Below are 17,277 nucleotides of genomic sequence, written 5' to 3' on the forward strand. Positions count from 1 at the left end.
AAAATGATTGAGCTGTTGCATATATCAGTGTGTGCAATAAGGTATACAGTGTCGAGATAGTTTGCACCTTGGTGAGAGCTTGCTGGGACCTGAGGTGTACATATGCCTTGAGCGGCCAGCAAAGTTGTGCTTGATAAGGCAGCACATATACTAAAATTGTATCGATACAGAGAAGATTAGCATGGCCCCTGCGAAAGGATGACACGCAAATCCGTGAAGCGCTCCATATTTATGCAGCTGTGATCAAGGCCTGCTTCACAGGTCTAAAAGCATCCTCTCCTGCCACTCTTTATTTTCGTTTGTGTTCTCTTCCAAATCAGGAAAATTCTGTCAAGTCCTTCACTGCCTCAAGATCTCCATAGGATTAACTCCTCCTGCTGCATATCGTGTCCAGTTACATCGAGTTTATACTCCCTTGACAAAGACATCAAAGGATGTTTCGTCTTTCTGCCAACTTTTTTTCTCACGAAAACGTAGAGGCCACGCCTTCTTCAGTGCTTGTACACTGGTACCATCGATAAGTCTGACAACACCCTTCTTTCAGCAGATGCTCTATGATATCATGGTGGAATTAGGCCATATATGAACAATGAAGCTTTAACATACCCTTTCCCTAAAATGATTGAGCTGTTGCATATATCAGTGTGTGCAATAAGGTATACAGTGGCGAGATAGTTTGCTGGGCCTTACCACCTTGGTGAGAGCTTGCTGGGACCTGAGGTGTACATATGCCTTGAGCGGCCAGCAAACTTGTGCTTGCTAAGGCAGCACATATACTAAAATTGGATCGATACAGAGAAGATTAGCATGGCCCCTGCGAAAGGATGACACGCAAATCCGTGAAGCGCTCCATATTTATGCAGCAGTGATCAAGGCCTGCTTCACAGGTCTAAAAGCATCCCCTCCTGCCACTCTTTATTTTCGTTTGTGTTCTCTTCCAAATCAGGAAAATTCTGTCAAGTTCTTCACTGCCTCAAGATCTCCATAGGATCAACTCCTCAGGTGCATATCGTGTCCAGTTACATCGAGTTTATACTCCCTTGACAAAGACATCAAAGGATGTTTCGTCTTTCTGCCCACTTTTTTTCTCACGAAAACGTAGAGGCCACGCCTTCTTCAGTGCTTGTACACTGGTACCATCGATAAGTCTGACAACACCCTTCTTTCAGCAGATGCTCTATGATATCATGGTGGAATTAGGCCATATATGAACAATGAAGCTTTAACATACCCTTTCCCTAAAATTATTGAGCTGTTGCATATATCAAAGTGTGCAATAAGGTATACAGTGTCGAGATAGTTTGCTGGGCCTTACCACCTTGGTGAGAGCTTGCTGGGACCTGAGGTGTACATATGCCTTGAGCGGCCAGCAAACTTGTGCTTCCTAAGGCAGCACATATACTAAAATTGGATCTATACAGAGAAGATTAGCATGGCCACAGCGAAAGGATGACACGCAAATCCGTGAAGCGCTCCATATTTATGCAGCTGTGATCAAGGCCTGCTTCACAGGTCTAAAAGCATCCCCTCCTGCCACTCTTTATTTTCGTTTGTGTTCTCTTCCAAATCAGGAAAATTCTGTCAAGTCCTTCACTGCCTCAAGATCTCCATAGGATCAACTCCTCCTGCTGCATATCGTGTCCAGTTACATCAAGTTTATACTCCCTTGACAAAGACATCAAAGGATGTTTCGTCTTTCTGCCAACTTTTTTTCTCACGAAAACGTAGAGGCCACGCCTTCTTCAGTGCTTGTACACTGGTACCATCGATAAGTCTGACAACACCCTTCTTTCAGCAGATGCTCTATGATATCATGGTGGAATTAGGCCATATGTGAACAATGAAGCTTTAACATACCCTTTCCCTAAAATGATTGAGCTGTTGCATATATCAGTGTGTGCAATAAGGTATACAGTGTCGAGATAGTTTGCACCTTGGTGAGAGCTTGCTGGGACCTGAGGTGTACATATGCCTTGAGCGGCCAGCAAAGTTGTGCTTGATAAGGCAGCACATATACTAAAATTGTATCGATACAGAGAAGATTAGCATGGCCCCTGCGAAAGGATGACACGCAAATCCGTGAAGCGCTCCATATTTATGCAGCTGTGATCAAGGCCTGCTTCACAGGTCTAAAAGCATCCTCTCCTGCCACTCTTTATTTTCGTTTGTGTTCTCTTCCAAATCAGGAAAATTCTGTCAAGTCCTTCACTGCCTCAAGATCTCCATAGGATTAACTCCTCCTGCTGCATATCGTGTCCAGTTACATCGAGTTTATACTCCCTTGACAAAGACATCAAAGGATGTTTCGTCTTTCTGCCAACTTTTTTTCTCACGAAAACGTAGAGGCCACGCCTTCTTCAGTGCTTGTACACTGGTACCATCGATAAGTCTGACAACACCCTTCTTTCAGCAGATGCTCTATGATATCATGGTGGAATTAGGCCATATATGAACAATGAAGCTTTAACATACCCTTTCCCTAAAATTATTGAGCTGTTGCATATATCAGTGTGTGCAATAAGGTATACAGTGTCGAGATAGTTTGCTGGGCCTTACCACCTTGGTGAGAGCTTATTGGGACCTGAGGGGTATATATGCCTTGAGCGGCCAGCAAAATTGTGCTTGCTAAGGCAGCACATATACTAAAATTGGATCTATACAGAGAAGATTAGCATGGCCACGGCGAAAGGATGACACGCAAATCCGTGAAGCGCTCCATATTTATGCAGCTGTGATCAAGGCCTGCTTCACAGGTCTAAAAGCATCCCCTCCTGCCACTCTTTATTTTCGTTTGTGTTCTCTTCCAAATCAGGAAAATTCTGTCAAGTTCTTCACTGCCTCAAGATCTCCATAGGATCAACTCCTCCTGCTGCATATCGTGTCCAGTTACATCGAGTTTATACTCCCTTGACAAAGACATCAAAGGATGTTTCGTCTTTCTGCCAACTTTTTTTCTCACGAAAACGTAGAGGCCGCGCCTTCTTCAGTGCTTGTACACTGGTACCATCGATAAGTCTGACAACACCCTTCTTTCAGCAGATGCTCTATGATATCATGGTGGAATTAGGCCATATATGAACAATGAAGCTTTAACATACCCTTTCCCTAAAATTATTGAGCTGTTGCATATATCAGTGTGTGCAATAAGGTATACAGTGTCGAGATAGTTTGCTGGGCCTTACCACCTTGGTGAGAGCTTGCTGGGACCTGAGGTGTACATATGCCTTGAGCGGCCAGCAAACTTGTGCTTGCTAAGGCAGCACATATACTAAAATTGAAACGATACAGAGAAGATTAGCATGGCCCCTGCGAAAGGATGACACGCAAATCCGTGAAGCGCTCCATATTTATGCAGCTGTGATCAAGGCCTGCTTCACAGGTCTAAAAGCATCCCCTCCTGCCACTCTTTATTTTCGTTTGTGTTCTCTTCCAAATCAGGAAAATTCTGTCAAGTCCTTCACTGCCTCAAGATCTCCATAGGATCAACTCCTCCTGCTGCATATCGTGTCCAGTTACATCGAGTTTATACTCCCTTGACAAAGACATCAAAGGATGTTTCGTCTTTCTGCCAACTTTTTTTCTCACGAAAACGTAGAGGCCACGCCTTCTTCAGTGCTTGTACACTGGTACCATCGATAAGTCTGACAACACCCTTCTTTCAGCAGATGCTCTATGATATCATGTTGGAATTAGGCCATATGTGAACAATGAAGCTTTAACATACCCTTTCCCTAAAATTATTGAGCTGTTGCATATATCAGTGTGTGCAATAAGGTATATAGTGGCGAGATAGTTTGCTGGGCCTTACCACCTTGGTGAGAGCTTATTGGGACCTGAGGGGTATATATGCCTTGAGCGGCCAGCAAACTTGTGCTTGCTAAGGCAGCACATATACTAAAATTGAATCGATACAGAGAAGATTAGCATGGCCCCTGCGAAAGGATGACACGCAAATCCGTGAAGCGCTCCATATTTATGCAGCTGTGATCAAGGCCTGCTTCACAGGTCTAAAAGCATCCCCTCCTGCCACTCTTTATTTTCGTTTGTGTTCTCTTCCAAATCAGGAAAATTCTGTCAAGTTCTTCACTGCCTCAAGATCTCCATAGGATCAACTCCTCCTGCTGCATATCGTGTCCAGTTACATCGAGTTTATACTCCCTTGACAAAGACATCAAAGGATGTTTCGTCTTTCTGCCAACTTTTTTTCTCACGAAAACGTAGAGGCCACGCCTTCTTCAGTGCTTGTACACTGGTACCATCGATAAGTCTGACAACACCCTTCTTTCAGCAGATGCTCTATGATATCATGGTGGAATTAGGCCATATGTGAACAATGAAGCTTTAACATACCCTTTCCCTAAAATGATTGAGCTGTTGCATATATCAGTGTGTGCAATAAGGTATACAGTGTCGAGATAGTTTGCACCTTGGTGAGAGCTTGCTGGGACCTGAGGTGTACATATGCCTTGAGCGGCCAGCAAAGTTGTGCTTGATAAGGCAGCACATATACTAAAATTGGATCGATACAGAGAAGATTAGCATGGCCCCTGCGAAAGGATGACACGCAAATCCGTGAAGCGCTCCATATTTATGCAGCTGTGATCAAGGCCTGCTTCACAGGTCTAAAAGCATCCTCTCCTGCCACTCTTTATTTTCGTTTGTGTTCTCTTCCAAATCAGGAAAATTCTGTCAAGTCCTTCACTGCCTCAAGATCTCCATAGGATTAACTCCTCCTGCTGCATATCGTGTCCAGTTACATCGAGTTTATACTCCCTTGACAAAGACATCAAAGGATGTTTCGTCTTTCTGCCAACTTTTTTTCTCACGAAAACGTAGAGGCCACGCCTTCTTCAGTGCTTGTACACTGGTACCATCGATAAGTCTGACAACACCCTTCTTTCAGCAGATGCTCTATGATATCATGGTGGAATTAGGCCATATATGAACAATGAAGCTTTAACATACCCTTTCCCTAAAATTATTGAGCTGTTGCATATATCAGTGTGTGCAATAAGGTATACAGTGTCGAGATAGTTTGCTGGGCCTTACCACCTTGGTGAGAGCTTGCTGGGACCTGAGGTGTACATATGCCTTGAGCGGCCAGCAAACTTGTGCTTGCTAAGGCAGCACATATACTAAAATTGGATCTATACAGAGAAGATTAGCATGGCCACAGCGAAAGGATGACACGCAAATCCGTGAAGCGCTCCATATTTATGCAGCTGTGATCAAGGCCTGCTTCACAGGTCTAAAAGCATCCCCTCCTGCCACTCTTTATTTTCGTTTGTGTTCTCTTCCAAATCAGGAAAATTCTGTCAAGTTCTTCACTGCCTCAAGATCTCCATAGGATCAACTCCTCCTGCTGCATATCGTGTCCAGTTACATCGAGTTTATACTCCCTTGACAAAGACATCAAAGGATGTTTCGTCTTTCTGCCAACTTTTTTTCTCACGAAAACGTAGAGGCCACGCCTTCTTCAGTGCTTGTACACTGGTACCATCGATAAGTCTGACAACACCCTTCTTTCAGCAGATGCTCTATGATATCATGGTGGAATTAGGCCATATGTGAACAATGAAGCTTTAACATACCCTTTCCCTAAAATGATTGAGCTGTTGCATATATCAGTGTGTGCAATAAGGTATACAGTGTCGAGATAGTTTGCACCTTGGTGAGAGCTTGCTGGGACCTGAGGTGTACATATGCCTTGAGCGGCCAGCAAAGTTGTGCTTGATAAGGCAGCACATATAATAAAATTGGATCGATACAGAGAAGATTAGCATGGCCCCTACGAAAGGATGACACGCAAATCCGTGAAGCGCTCCATATTTATGCAGCTGTGATCAAGGCCTGCTTCACAGGTCTAAAAGCATCCTCTCCTGCCACTCTTTATTTTCGTTTGTGTTCTCTTCCAAATCAGGAAAATTCTGTCAAGTTCTTCACTGCCTCAAGATCTCCATAGGATTAACTCCTCCTGCTGCATATCGTGTCCAGTTACATCGAGTTTATACTCCCTTGACAAAGACATCAAAGGATGTTTCGTCTTTCTGCCAACTTTTTTTCTCACGAAAACGTAGAGGCCACGCCTTCTTCAGTGCTTGTACACTGGTAACATCGATAAGTCTGACAACACCCTTCTTTCAGCAGATGCTCTATGATATCATGGTGGAATTAGGCCATATATGAACAATGAAGCTTTAACATACCCTTTCCCTAAAATTATTGAGCTGTTGCATATATCAGTGTGTGCAATAAGGTATACAGTGTCGAGATAGTTTGCTGGGCCTTACCACCTTGGTGAGAGCTTGCTGGGACCTGAGGTGTACATATGCCTTGAGCGGCCAGCAAACTTGTGCTTGCTAAGGCAGCACATATACTAAAATTGGATCTATACAGAGAAGATTAGCATGGCCACAGCGAAAGGATGACACGCAAATCCGTGAAGCGCTCCATATTTATGCAGCTGTGATCAAGGCCTGCTTCACAGGTCTAAAAGCATCCCCTCCTGCCACTCTTTATTTTCGTTTGTGTTCTCTTCCAAATCAGGAAAATTCTGTCAAGTCCTTCACTGCCTCAAGATCTCCATAGGATCAACTCCTCCTGCTGCAGATCGTGTCCAGTTACATCGAGTTTATACTCCCTTGACAAAGACATCAAAGGATGTTTCGTCTTTCTGCCAACTTTTTTTCTCACGAAAACGTAGAGGCCACGCCTTCTTCAGTGCTTGTACACTGGTTCCATCGATAAGTCTGACAACACCCTTCTTTCAGCAGATGCTCTATGATATCATGGTGGAATTAGGCCATATGTGAACAATGAAGCTTTAACATACCCTTTCCCTAAAATGATTGAGCTGTTGCATATATCAGTGTGTGCAATAAGGTATACAGTGGCGAGATAGTTTGCTGGGCCTTACCACCTTGGTGAGAGCTTATTGGGACCTGAGGGGTATATATGCCTTGAGCGGCCAGCAAACTTGTGCTTGCTAAGGCAGCACATATACTAAAATTGGATCGATACAGAGAAGATTAGCATGGCCCCTGCGAAAGGATGACACGCAAATCCGTGAAGCGCTCCATATTTATGCAGCTGTGATCAAGGCCTGCTTCACAGGTCTAAAAGCATCCCCTCCTGCCACTCTTTATTTTCGTTTGTGTTCTCTTCCAAATCAGGAAAATTCTGTCAAGTTCTTCACTGCCTCAAGATCTCCATAGGATCAACTCCTCCTGCTGCATATCGTGTCCAGTTACATCGAGTTTATACTCCCTTGACAAAGACATCAAATGATGTTTCGTCTTTCTGCCCACTTTTTTTCTCACGAAAACGTAGAGGCCACGCCTTCTTCAGTGCTTGTACACTGGTACCATCGATAAGTCTGACAACACCCTTCTTTCAGCAGATGCTCTATGATATCATGGTGGAATTAGGCCATATGTGAACAATGAAGCTTTAACATACCCTTTCCCTAAAATGATTGAGCTGTTGCATATATCAGTGTGTGCAATAAGGTATACAGTGGCGAGATAGTTTGCTGGGCCTTACCACCTTGGTGAGAGCTTGCTGGGACCTGAGGTGTACATATGCCTTGAGCGGCCAGCAAAGTTGTGCTTGCTAAGGCAGCACATATACTAAAATTGGATCGATACAGAGAAGATTAGCATGGCCCCTGCGAAAAGGATGACACGCAAATCCGTGAAGCGCTCCATATTTATGCAGCTGTGATCAAGGCCTGCTTCACAGGTCTAAAAGCATCCCCTCCTGCCACTCTTTATTTTCGTTTGTGTTCTCTTCCAAATCAGGAAAATTCTGTCAAGTTCTTCACTGCCTCAAGATCTCCATAGGATCAACTCCTCCTGCTGCATATCGTGTCCAGTTACATCGAGTTTATACTCCCTTGACAAAGACATCAAAGGATGTTTCGTCTTTCTGCCCACTTTTTTTCTCACGAAAACGTAGAGGCCACGCCTTCTTCAGTGCTTGTACACTGGTACCATCGATAAGTCTGACAACACCCTTCTTTCAACAGATGCTCTATGATATCATGGTGGAATTAGGCCATATGTGAACAATGAAGCTTTAACATACCCTTTCCCTAAAATGATTGAGCTGTTGCATATATCAGTGTGTGCAATAAGGTATACAGTGTCGAGATAGTTTGCTGGGCCTTACCACCTTGGTGAGAGCTTGCTGGGACTTGAGGTGTACATATGCCTTGAGCGGCCAGCAAAGTTGTGCTTGCTAAGGCAGCACATATACTAAAATTGGATCGATACAGAGAAGATTAGCATGGCCCCTGCGAAAGGATGACACGCAAATCCGTGAAGCGCTCCATATTTATGCAGCTGTGATCAAGGCCTGCTTCACAGGTCTAAAAGCATCCCCTCCTGCCACTCTTTATTTTCGTTTGTGTTCTCTTCCAAATCAGGAAAATTCTGTCAAGTCCTTCACTGCCTCAAGATCTCCATAGGATCAACTCCTCCTGCTGCATATTGTGTCCAGTTACATCGAGTTTATACTCCCTTGACAAAGACATCAAAGGATGTTTCGTCTTTCTGCCAACTTTTTTTCTCACGAAAACGTAGAGGCCACGCCTTCTTCAGTGCTTGTACACTGGTACCATCGATAAGTCTGACAACACCCTTCTTTCAGCAGATGCTCTATGATATCATGTTGGAATTAGGCCATATGTGAACAATGAAGCTTTAACATACCCTTTCCCTAAAATTATTGAGCTGTTGCATATATCAGTGTGTGCAATAAGGTATATAGTGGCGAGATAGTTTGCTGGGCCTTACCACCTTGGTGAGAGCTTATTGGGACCTGAGGGGTATATATGCCTTGAGCGGCCAGCAAACTTGTGCTTGCTAAGGCAGCACATATACTAAAATTGGATCGATACAGAGAAGATTAGCATGGCCCCTGCGAAAGGATGACACGCAAATCCGTGAAGCGCTCCATATTTATGCAGCTGTGATCAAGGCCTGCTTCACAGGTCTAAAAGCATCCCCTCCTGCCACTCTTTATTTTCGTTTGTGTTCTCTTCCAAATCAGGAAAATTCTGTCAAGTTCTTCACTGCCTCAAGATCTCCATAGGATCAACTCCTCCTGCTGCATATCGTGTCCAGTTACATCGAGTTTATACTCCCTTGACAAAGACATCAAAGGATGTTTCGTCTTTCTGCCAACTTTTTTTCTCACGAAAACGTAGAGGCCACGCCTTCTTCAGTGCTTGTACACTGGTACCATCGATAAGTCTGACAACACCCTTCTTTCAGCAGATGCTCTATGATATCATGGTGGAATTAGGCCATATGTGAACAATGAAGCTTTAACATACCCTTTCCCTAAAATTATTGAGCTGTTGCATATATCAGTGTGTGCAATAAGGTATACAGTGGCGAGATAGTTTGCTGGGCCTTACCACCTTGGTGAGAGCTTGCTGGGACCTGAGGGCTACATATGCCTTGAGCGGCCAGCAAAGTTGTGCTTGCTAAGGCAGCACATATACTAAAATTGGATCGATACAGAGAAGATTAGCATGGCCACAGCGAAAGGATGACACGCAAATCCGTGAAGCGCTCCATGTTTATGCAGCTGTGATCAAGGCCTGCTTCACAGGTCTAAAAGCATCCCCTCCTGCCACTCTTTATTTTCGTTTGTGTTCTCTTCCAAATCAGGTATATTCTGTCAAGTTCTTCACTGCCTCAAGATCTCCATAGGATCAACTCCTCCTGCTGCATATCGTGTCCAGTTACATCGAGTTTATACTCCCTTGACAAAGACATCAAAGGATGTTTCGTCTTTCTGCCCACTTTTTTTTCTCACGAAAACGTAGAGGCCACGCCTTCTTCAGTGCTTGTACACTGGTACCATCGATAAGTCTGACAACACCCTTCTTTCAGCAGATGCTCTATGATATCATGGTGGAATTAGGTCATATGTGAACAATGAAGCTTTAACATACCCTTTCCCTAAAATGATTGAGCTGTTGCATATATCAGTGTGTGCAATAAGGTATACAGTGGCGAGATAGTTTGCTGGGCCTTACCACCTTGGTGAGAGCTTATTGGGACCTGAGGGGTATATATGCCTTGAGCGGCCAGCAAACTTGTGCTTGCTAAGGCAGCACATATACTAAAATTGGATCGATACAGAGAAGATTAGCATGGCCCCTGCGAAAGGATGACACGCAAATCCGTGAAGCGCTCCATATTTATGCAGCTGTGATCAAGGCCTGCTTCACAGGTCTAAAAGCATCCCCTCCTGCCACTCTTTATTTTCGTTTGTGTTCTCTTCCAAATCAGGAAAATTCTGTCAAGTTCTTCACTGCCTCAAGATCTCCATAGGATCAACTCCTCCTGCTGCATATCGTGTCCAGTTACATCGAGTTTATACTCCCTTGACAAAGACATCAAATGATGTTTCGTCTTTCTGCCCACTTTTTTTCTCACGAAAACGTAGAGGCCACGCCTTCTTCAGTGCTTGTACACTGGTACCATCGATAAGTCTGACAACACCCTTCTTTCAGCAGATGCTCTATGATATCATGGTGGAATTAGGCCATATGTGAACAATGAAGCTTTAACATACCCTTTCCCTAAAATGATTGAGCTGTTGCATATATCAGTGTGTGCAATAAGGTATACAGTGTCGAGATAGTTTGCTGGGCCTTACCACCTTGGTGAGAGCTTGCTGGGACTTGAGGTGTACATATGCCTTGAGCGGCCAGCAAAGTTGTGCTTGCTAAGGCAGCACATATACTAAAATTGGATCGATACAGAGAAGATTAGCATGGCCCCTGCGAAAGGATGACACGCAAATCCGTGAAGCGCTCCATATTTATGCAGCTGTGATCAAGGCCTGCTTCACAGGTCTAAAAGCATCCCCTCCTGCCACTCTTTATTTTCGTTTGTGTTCTCTTCCAAATCAGGAAAATTCTGTCAAGTCCTTCACTGCCTCAAGATCTCCATAGGATCAACTCCTCCTGCTGCATATCGTGTCCAGTTACATCGAGTTTATACTCCCTTGACAAAGACATCAAAGGATGTTTCGTCTTTCTGCCAACTTTTTTTCTCACGAAAACGTAGAGGCCACGCCTTCTTCAGTGCTTGTACACTGGTACCATCGATAAGTCTGACAACACCCTTCTTTCAGCAGATGCTCTATGATATCATGTTGGAATTAGGCCATATGTGAACAATGAAGCTTTAACATACCCTTTCCCTAAAATTATTGAGCTGTTGCATATATCAGTGTGTGCAATAAGGTATATAGTGGCGAGATAGTTTGCTGGGCCTTACCACCTTGGTGAGAGCTTATTGGGACCTGAGGGGTATATATGCCTTGAGCGGCCAGCAAACTTGTGCTTGCTAAGGCAGCACATATACTAAAATTGGATCGATACAGAGAAGATTAGCATGGCCCCTGCGAAAGGATGACACGCAAATCCGTGAAGCGCTCCATATTTATGCAGCTGTGATCAAGGCCTGCTTCACAGGTGTAAAAGCATCCCCTCCTGCCACTCTTTATTTTCGTTTGTGTTCTCTTCCAAATCAGGAAAATTCTGTCAAGTTCTTCACTGCCTCAAGATCTCCATAGGATCAACTCCTCCTGCTGCATATCGTGTCCAGTTACATCGAGTTTATACTCCCTTGACAAAGACATCAAAGGATGTTTCGTCTTTCTGCCAACTTTTTTTCTCACGAAAACGTAGAGGCCACGCCTTCTTCAGTGCTTGTACACTGGTACCATCGATAAGTCTGACAACACCCTTCTTTCAGCAGATGCTCTATGATATCATGGTGGAATTAGGCCATATGTGAACAATGAAGCTTTAACATACCCTTTCCCTAAAATATTGAGCTGTTGCATATATCAGTGTGTGCAATAAGGTATACAGTGGCGAGATAGTTTGCTGGGCCTTACCACCTTGGTGAGAGCTTGCTGGGACCTGAGGGCTACATATGCCTTGAGCGGCCAGCAAAGTTGTGCTTGCTAAGGCAGCACATATACTAAAATTGGATCGATACAGAGAAGATTAGCATGGCCACAGCGAAAGGATGACACGCAAATCCGTGAAGCGCTCCATGTTTATGCAGCTGTGATCAAGGCCTGCTTCACAGGTCTAAAAGCATCCCCTCCTGCCACTCTTTATTTTCGTTTGTGTTCTCTTCCAAATCAGGTATATTCTGTCAAGTTCTTCACTGCCTCAAGATCTCCATAGGATCAACTCCTCCTGCTGCATATCGTGTCCAGTTACATCGAGTTTATACTCCCTTGACAAAGACATCAAAGGATGTTTCGTCTTTCTGCCCACTTTTTTTTCTCACGAAAACGTAGAGGCCACGCCTTCTTCAGTGCTTGTACACTGGTACCATCGATAAGTCTGACAACACCCTTCTTTCAGCAGATGCTCTATGATATCATGGTGGAATTAGGCCATATGTGAACAATGAATTTTAACATACCCTTTCCCTAAAATGATTGAGCTGTTGCATATATCAGTGTGTGCAATAAGGTATACAGTGTCGAGATAGTTTGCTGGGCCTTACCACCTTGGTGAGAGCTTGCTGGGACCTGAGGTGTACATATGCCTTGAGCGGCCAGCAAACTTGTGCTTGATAAGGCAGCACATATACTAAAATTGGATCGATACAGGGAAGATTAGCATGGCCCCTGCGAAAGGATGACACGCAAATCCGTGAAGCGCTCCATATTTATGCAGCTGTGATCAAGGCCTGCTTCACAGGTCTAAAAGCATCCCCTCCTGCCACTCTTTATTTTCGTTTTTGTTCTCTTCCAAATCAGGAAAATTCTGTCAAGTCCTTCACTGCCTCAAGATCTCCATAGGATCAACTCCTCCTGCTGCATATCGTGTCCAGTTACATCGAGTTTATACTCCCTTGACAAAGACATCAAAGGATGTTTCGTCTTTCTGCCAACTTTTTTTCTCACGAAAACGTAGAGGCCACGCCTTCTTCAGTGCTTGTACACTGGTACCATCGATAAGTCTGACAACACCCTTCAGCAGATGCTCTATGATATCATGGTGGAATTAGGCCATATGTGAACAATGAAGCTTTAACATACCCTTTCCCTAAAATGATTGAGCTGTTGCATATATCAGTGTGTGCAATAAGGTATACAGTGTCGAGATAGTTTGCTGGGCCTTACCACCTTGGTGAGAGCTTGCTGGGACCTGAGGTGTACATATGCCTTGAGCGGCCAGCAAAGTTGTGCTTGCTAAGGCAGCACATATACTAAAATTGGATCGATACAGAGAAGATTAGCATGGCCCCTGCGAAAGGATGACTCGCAAATCCGTGAAGCGCTCCATATTTATGCAGCTGTGATCAAGGCCTGCTTCACAGGTCTAAAAGCATCCCCTCCTGCCACTCTTTATTTTCGTTTGTGTTCTCTTCCAAATCAGGAAAATTCTGTCAAGTCCTTCACTGCCTCAAGATCTCCATAGGATCAACTCCTCCTGCTGCATATCGTGTCCAGTTACATCGAGTTTATACTCCCTTGACAAAGACATCAAAGGATGTTTCGTCTTTCTGCCAACTTTTTTTCTCACGAAAACGTAGAGGCCACGCCTTCTTCAGTGCTTGTACACTGGTACCATCGATAAGTCTGACAACACCCTTCTTTCAGCAGATGCTCTATGATATCATGTTGGAATTAGGCCATATGTGAACAATGAAGCTTTAACATACCCTTTCCCTAAAATTATTGAGCTGTTGCATATATCAGTGTGTGCAATAAGGTATATAGTGGCGAGATAGTTTGCTGGGCCTTACCACCTTGGTGAGAGCTTATTGGGACCTGAGGGGTATATATGCCTTGAGCGGCCAGCAAACTTGTGCTTGCTAAGGCAGCACATATACTAAAATTGGATCGATACAGAGAAGATTAGCATGGCCCCTGCGAAAGGATGACATGCAAATCCGTGAAGCGCTCCATATTTATGCAGCTGTGATCAAGGCCTGCTTCACAGGTCTAAAAGCATCCCCTCCTGCCACTCTTTATTTTCGTTTGTGTTCTCTTCCAAATCAGGAAAATTCTGTCAAGTTCTTCACTGCCTCAAGATCTCCATAGGATCAACTCCTCCTGCTGCATATCGTGTCCAGTTACATCGAGTTTATACTCCCTTGACAAAGACATCAAAGGATGTTTCGTCTTTCTGCCAACTTTTTTTCTCACGAAAACGTAGAGGCCACGCCTTCTTCAGTGCTTGTACACTGGTACCATCGATAAGTCTGACAACACCCTTCTTTCAGCAGATGCTCTATGATATCATGGTGGAATTAGGCCATATGTGAACAATGAAGCTTTAACATACCCTTTCCCTAAAATTATTGAGCTGTTGCATATATCAGTGTGTGCAATAAGGTATACAGTGGCGAGATAGTTTGCTGGGCCTTACCACCTTGGTGAGAGCTTGCTGGGACCTGAGGGCTACATATGCCTTGAGCGGCCAGCAAAGTTGTGCTTGCTAAGGCAGCACATATACTAAAATTGGATCGATACAGAGAAGATTAGCATGGCCCCTGCGAAAGGATGACACGCAAATCCGTGAAGCGCTCCATATTTATGCAGCTGTGATCAAGGCCTGCTTCACAGGTCTAAAAGCATCCCCTCCTGCCACTCTTTATTTTCGTTTGTGTTCTCTTCCAAATCAGGAAAATTCTGTCAAGTTCTTCACTGCCTCAAGATCTCCATAGGATCAACTCCTCCTGCTGCATATCGTGTCCAGTTACATCGAGTTTATACTCCCTTGACAAAGACATCAAATGATGTTTCGTCTTTCTGCCCACTTTTTTTCTCACGAAAACGTAGAGGCCACGCCTTCTTCAGTGCTTGTACACTGGTACCATCGATAAGTCTGACAACACCCTTCTTTCAGCAGATGCTCTATGATATCATGGTGGAATTAGGCCATATGTGAACAATGAAGCTTTAACATACCCTTTCCCTAAAATGATTGAGCTGTTGCATATATCAGTGTGTGCAATAAGGTATACAGTGGCGAGATAGTTTGCTGGGCCTTACCACCTTGGTGAGAGCTTGCTGGGACCTGAGGTGTACATATGCCTTGAGCGGCCAGCAAACTTGTGCTTGATAAGGCAGCACATATACTAAAATTGGATCGATACAGGGAAGATTAGCATGGCCCCTGCGAAAGGATGACACGCAAATCCGTGAAGCGCTCCATATTTATGCAGCTGTGATCAAGGCCTGCTTCACAGGTCTAAAAGCATCCCCTCCTGCCACTCTTTATTTTCGTTTTTGTTCTCTTCCAAATCAGGAAAATTCTGTCAAGTCCTTCACTGCCTCAAGATCTCCATAGGATCAACTCCTCCTGCTGCATATCGTGTCCAGTTACATCGAGTTTATACTCCCTTGACAAAGACATCAAAGGATGTTTCGTCTTTCTGCCAACTTTTTTTCTCACGAAAACGTAGAGGCCACGCCTTCTTCAGTGCTTGTACACTGGTACCATCGATAAGTCTGACAACACCCTTCTTTCAGCAGATGCTCTATGATATCATGGTGGAATTAGGCCATATGTGAACAATGAAGCTTTAACATACCCTTTCCCTAAAATGATTGAGCTGTTGCATATATCAGTGTGTGCAATAAGGTATACAGTGTCGAGATAGTTTGCTGGGCCTTACCACCTTGGTGAGAGCTTGCTGGGACCTGAGGTGTACATATGCCTTGAGCGGCCAGCAAAGTTGTGCTTGCTAAGGCAGCACATATACTAAAATTGGATCGATACAGAGAAGATTAGCATGGCCCCTGCGAAAGGATGACACGCAAATCCGTGAAGCGCTCCATATTTATGCAGCTGTGATCAAGGCCTGCTTCACAGGTCTAAAAGCATCCCCTCCTGCCACTCTTTATTTTCGTTTGTGTTCTCTTCCAAATCAGGAAAATTCTGTCAAGTCATTCACTGCCTCAAGATCTCCATAGGATCAACTCCTCCTGCTGCATATCGTGTCCAGTTACATCGAGTTTATACTCCCTTGACAAAGACATCAAAGGATGTTTCGTCTTTCTGCCAACTTTTTTTCTCACGAAAACGTAGAGGCCACGCCTTCTTCAGTGCTTGTACACTGGTACCATCGATAAGTCTGACAACACCCTTCTTTCAGCAGATGCTCTATGATATCATGTTGGAATTAGGCCATATGTGAACAATGAAGCTTTAACATACCCTTTCCCTAAAATTATTGAGCTGTTGCATATATCAGTGTGTGCAATAAGGTATATAGTGGCGAGATAGTTTGCTGGGCCTTACCACCTTGGTGAGAGCTTATTGGGACCTGAGGGGTATATATGCCTTGAGCGGCCAGCAAACTTGTGCTTGCTAAGGCAGCACATATACTAAAATTGGATCGATAGAGAGAAGATTAGCATGGCCCCTGCGAAAGGATGACACGCAAATCCGTGAAGCGCTCCATATTTATGCAGCTGTGATCAAGGCCTGCTTCACAGGTCTAAAAGCATCCCCTCCTGCCACTCTTTATTTTCGTTTGTGTTCTCTTCCAAATCAGGAAAATTCTGTCAAGTTCTTCACTGCCTCAAGATCTCCATAGGATCAACTCCTCCTGCTGCATATCGTGTCCAGTTACATCGAGTTTATACTCCCTTGACAAAGACATCAAATGATGTTTCGTCTTTCTGCCCACTTTTTTTCTCACGAAAACGTAGAGGCCACGCCTTCTTCAGTGCTTGTACACTGGTACCATCGATAAGTCTGACAACACCCTTCTTTCAGCAGATGCTCTATGATATCATGGTGGAATTAGGCCATATGTGAACAATGAAGCTTTAACATACCCTTTCCCTAAAATGATTGAGCTGTTGCATATATCAGTGTGTGCAATAAGGTATACAGTGGCGAGATAGTTTGCTGGGCCTTACCACCTTGGTGAGAGCTTGCTGGGACCTGAGGTGTACATATGCCTTGAGCGGCCAGCAAAGTTGTGCTTGCTAAGGCAGCACATATACTAAAATTGGATCGATACAGAGAAGATTAGCATGGCCCCTGCGAAAGGATGACACGCAAATCTGTGAAGCGCTCCATATTTATGCAGCTGTGATCAAGGCCTGCTTCACAGGTCTAAAAGCATCCCCTCCTGCCACTCTTTATTTTCGTTTGTGTTCTCTTCCAAATCAGGAAAATTCTGTCAAGTTCTTCACTGCCTCAAGATCTCCATAGGATCAACTCCTCCTGCTGCATATCGTGTCCAGTTACATCGAGTTTATACT

The 17,277-nt window shown here is 44.2% G+C and overlaps 28 non-coding genes across 28 annotated transcripts; all 28 read left to right on the top strand.

Annotated features, from left to right (window-relative positions):
* Positions 1–126: 126 nt before the first annotated feature.
* LOC137085880 (U6 spliceosomal RNA) lies at positions 127–233 on the top strand. Its single transcript, XR_010907433.1, has one exon. It is a non-coding gene; the product is annotated as a U6 spliceosomal RNA (small nuclear RNA).
* A 519-nt stretch (positions 234–752) lies between these two features.
* On the top strand, positions 753–859 carry LOC137085740 (U6 spliceosomal RNA). Its single transcript, XR_010907299.1, has one exon. It is a non-coding gene; the product is annotated as a U6 spliceosomal RNA (small nuclear RNA).
* A 518-nt stretch (positions 860–1,377) lies between these two features.
* On the top strand, positions 1,378–1,484 carry LOC137085444 (U6 spliceosomal RNA). The gene has a single exon (XR_010907034.1). It is a non-coding gene; the product is annotated as a U6 spliceosomal RNA (small nuclear RNA).
* A 508-nt stretch (positions 1,485–1,992) lies between these two features.
* Positions 1,993–2,099, top strand: LOC137085881 (U6 spliceosomal RNA). Its single transcript, XR_010907434.1, has one exon. It is a non-coding gene; the product is annotated as a U6 spliceosomal RNA (small nuclear RNA).
* Positions 2,100–2,618: 519 nt separating this feature from the next.
* Positions 2,619–2,725, top strand: LOC137085459 (U6 spliceosomal RNA). The gene has a single exon (XR_010907048.1). It is a non-coding gene; the product is annotated as a U6 spliceosomal RNA (small nuclear RNA).
* A 519-nt stretch (positions 2,726–3,244) lies between these two features.
* On the top strand, positions 3,245–3,351 carry LOC137085518 (U6 spliceosomal RNA). Its single transcript, XR_010907097.1, has one exon. It is a non-coding gene; the product is annotated as a U6 spliceosomal RNA (small nuclear RNA).
* A 519-nt stretch (positions 3,352–3,870) lies between these two features.
* Positions 3,871–3,977, top strand: LOC137085823 (U6 spliceosomal RNA). The gene has a single exon (XR_010907378.1). It is a non-coding gene; the product is annotated as a U6 spliceosomal RNA (small nuclear RNA).
* Positions 3,978–4,485: 508 nt separating this feature from the next.
* Positions 4,486–4,592, top strand: LOC137085812 (U6 spliceosomal RNA). Its single transcript, XR_010907368.1, has one exon. It is a non-coding gene; the product is annotated as a U6 spliceosomal RNA (small nuclear RNA).
* Positions 4,593–5,111: 519 nt separating this feature from the next.
* LOC137085453 (U6 spliceosomal RNA) lies at positions 5,112–5,218 on the top strand. Its single transcript, XR_010907042.1, has one exon. It is a non-coding gene; the product is annotated as a U6 spliceosomal RNA (small nuclear RNA).
* Positions 5,219–5,726: 508 nt separating this feature from the next.
* LOC137085933 (U6 spliceosomal RNA) lies at positions 5,727–5,833 on the top strand. The gene has a single exon (XR_010907482.1). It is a non-coding gene; the product is annotated as a U6 spliceosomal RNA (small nuclear RNA).
* A 519-nt stretch (positions 5,834–6,352) lies between these two features.
* On the top strand, positions 6,353–6,459 carry LOC137085454 (U6 spliceosomal RNA). Its single transcript, XR_010907043.1, has one exon. It is a non-coding gene; the product is annotated as a U6 spliceosomal RNA (small nuclear RNA).
* A 519-nt stretch (positions 6,460–6,978) lies between these two features.
* Positions 6,979–7,085, top strand: LOC137085741 (U6 spliceosomal RNA). Its single transcript, XR_010907300.1, has one exon. It is a non-coding gene; the product is annotated as a U6 spliceosomal RNA (small nuclear RNA).
* A 519-nt stretch (positions 7,086–7,604) lies between these two features.
* LOC137085931 (U6 spliceosomal RNA) lies at positions 7,605–7,712 on the top strand. The gene has a single exon (XR_010907480.1). It is a non-coding gene; the product is annotated as a U6 spliceosomal RNA (small nuclear RNA).
* Positions 7,713–8,231: 519 nt separating this feature from the next.
* Positions 8,232–8,338, top strand: LOC137085742 (U6 spliceosomal RNA). The gene has a single exon (XR_010907301.1). It is a non-coding gene; the product is annotated as a U6 spliceosomal RNA (small nuclear RNA).
* Positions 8,339–8,857: 519 nt separating this feature from the next.
* Positions 8,858–8,964, top strand: LOC137085743 (U6 spliceosomal RNA). The gene has a single exon (XR_010907302.1). It is a non-coding gene; the product is annotated as a U6 spliceosomal RNA (small nuclear RNA).
* Positions 8,965–9,483: 519 nt separating this feature from the next.
* LOC137085455 (U6 spliceosomal RNA) lies at positions 9,484–9,590 on the top strand. Its single transcript, XR_010907044.1, has one exon. It is a non-coding gene; the product is annotated as a U6 spliceosomal RNA (small nuclear RNA).
* A 520-nt stretch (positions 9,591–10,110) lies between these two features.
* LOC137085745 (U6 spliceosomal RNA) lies at positions 10,111–10,217 on the top strand. The gene has a single exon (XR_010907303.1). It is a non-coding gene; the product is annotated as a U6 spliceosomal RNA (small nuclear RNA).
* A 519-nt stretch (positions 10,218–10,736) lies between these two features.
* On the top strand, positions 10,737–10,843 carry LOC137085746 (U6 spliceosomal RNA). Its single transcript, XR_010907304.1, has one exon. It is a non-coding gene; the product is annotated as a U6 spliceosomal RNA (small nuclear RNA).
* A 519-nt stretch (positions 10,844–11,362) lies between these two features.
* LOC137085747 (U6 spliceosomal RNA) lies at positions 11,363–11,469 on the top strand. The gene has a single exon (XR_010907305.1). It is a non-coding gene; the product is annotated as a U6 spliceosomal RNA (small nuclear RNA).
* Positions 11,470–11,987: 518 nt separating this feature from the next.
* LOC137085456 (U6 spliceosomal RNA) lies at positions 11,988–12,094 on the top strand. The gene has a single exon (XR_010907045.1). It is a non-coding gene; the product is annotated as a U6 spliceosomal RNA (small nuclear RNA).
* Positions 12,095–12,613: 519 nt separating this feature from the next.
* On the top strand, positions 12,614–12,720 carry LOC137085390 (U6 spliceosomal RNA). The gene has a single exon (XR_010906984.1). It is a non-coding gene; the product is annotated as a U6 spliceosomal RNA (small nuclear RNA).
* A 515-nt stretch (positions 12,721–13,235) lies between these two features.
* On the top strand, positions 13,236–13,342 carry LOC137085899 (U6 spliceosomal RNA). Its single transcript, XR_010907451.1, has one exon. It is a non-coding gene; the product is annotated as a U6 spliceosomal RNA (small nuclear RNA).
* Positions 13,343–13,861: 519 nt separating this feature from the next.
* Positions 13,862–13,968, top strand: LOC137085879 (U6 spliceosomal RNA). Its single transcript, XR_010907432.1, has one exon. It is a non-coding gene; the product is annotated as a U6 spliceosomal RNA (small nuclear RNA).
* A 519-nt stretch (positions 13,969–14,487) lies between these two features.
* LOC137085748 (U6 spliceosomal RNA) lies at positions 14,488–14,594 on the top strand. The gene has a single exon (XR_010907306.1). It is a non-coding gene; the product is annotated as a U6 spliceosomal RNA (small nuclear RNA).
* A 519-nt stretch (positions 14,595–15,113) lies between these two features.
* On the top strand, positions 15,114–15,220 carry LOC137085391 (U6 spliceosomal RNA). The gene has a single exon (XR_010906985.1). It is a non-coding gene; the product is annotated as a U6 spliceosomal RNA (small nuclear RNA).
* A 519-nt stretch (positions 15,221–15,739) lies between these two features.
* On the top strand, positions 15,740–15,846 carry LOC137085749 (U6 spliceosomal RNA). Its single transcript, XR_010907307.1, has one exon. It is a non-coding gene; the product is annotated as a U6 spliceosomal RNA (small nuclear RNA).
* A 519-nt stretch (positions 15,847–16,365) lies between these two features.
* On the top strand, positions 16,366–16,472 carry LOC137085397 (U6 spliceosomal RNA). The gene has a single exon (XR_010906990.1). It is a non-coding gene; the product is annotated as a U6 spliceosomal RNA (small nuclear RNA).
* A 519-nt stretch (positions 16,473–16,991) lies between these two features.
* Positions 16,992–17,098, top strand: LOC137085814 (U6 spliceosomal RNA). Its single transcript, XR_010907370.1, has one exon. It is a non-coding gene; the product is annotated as a U6 spliceosomal RNA (small nuclear RNA).
* Positions 17,099–17,277: the final 179 nt, after the last annotated feature.

This window comes from Pseudorasbora parva, chromosome 8 (assembly GCF_024679245.1).
Source record: "Pseudorasbora parva isolate DD20220531a chromosome 8, ASM2467924v1, whole genome shotgun sequence".
Lineage (NCBI taxonomy): Eukaryota > Metazoa > Chordata > Actinopteri > Cypriniformes > Gobionidae > Pseudorasbora > Pseudorasbora parva.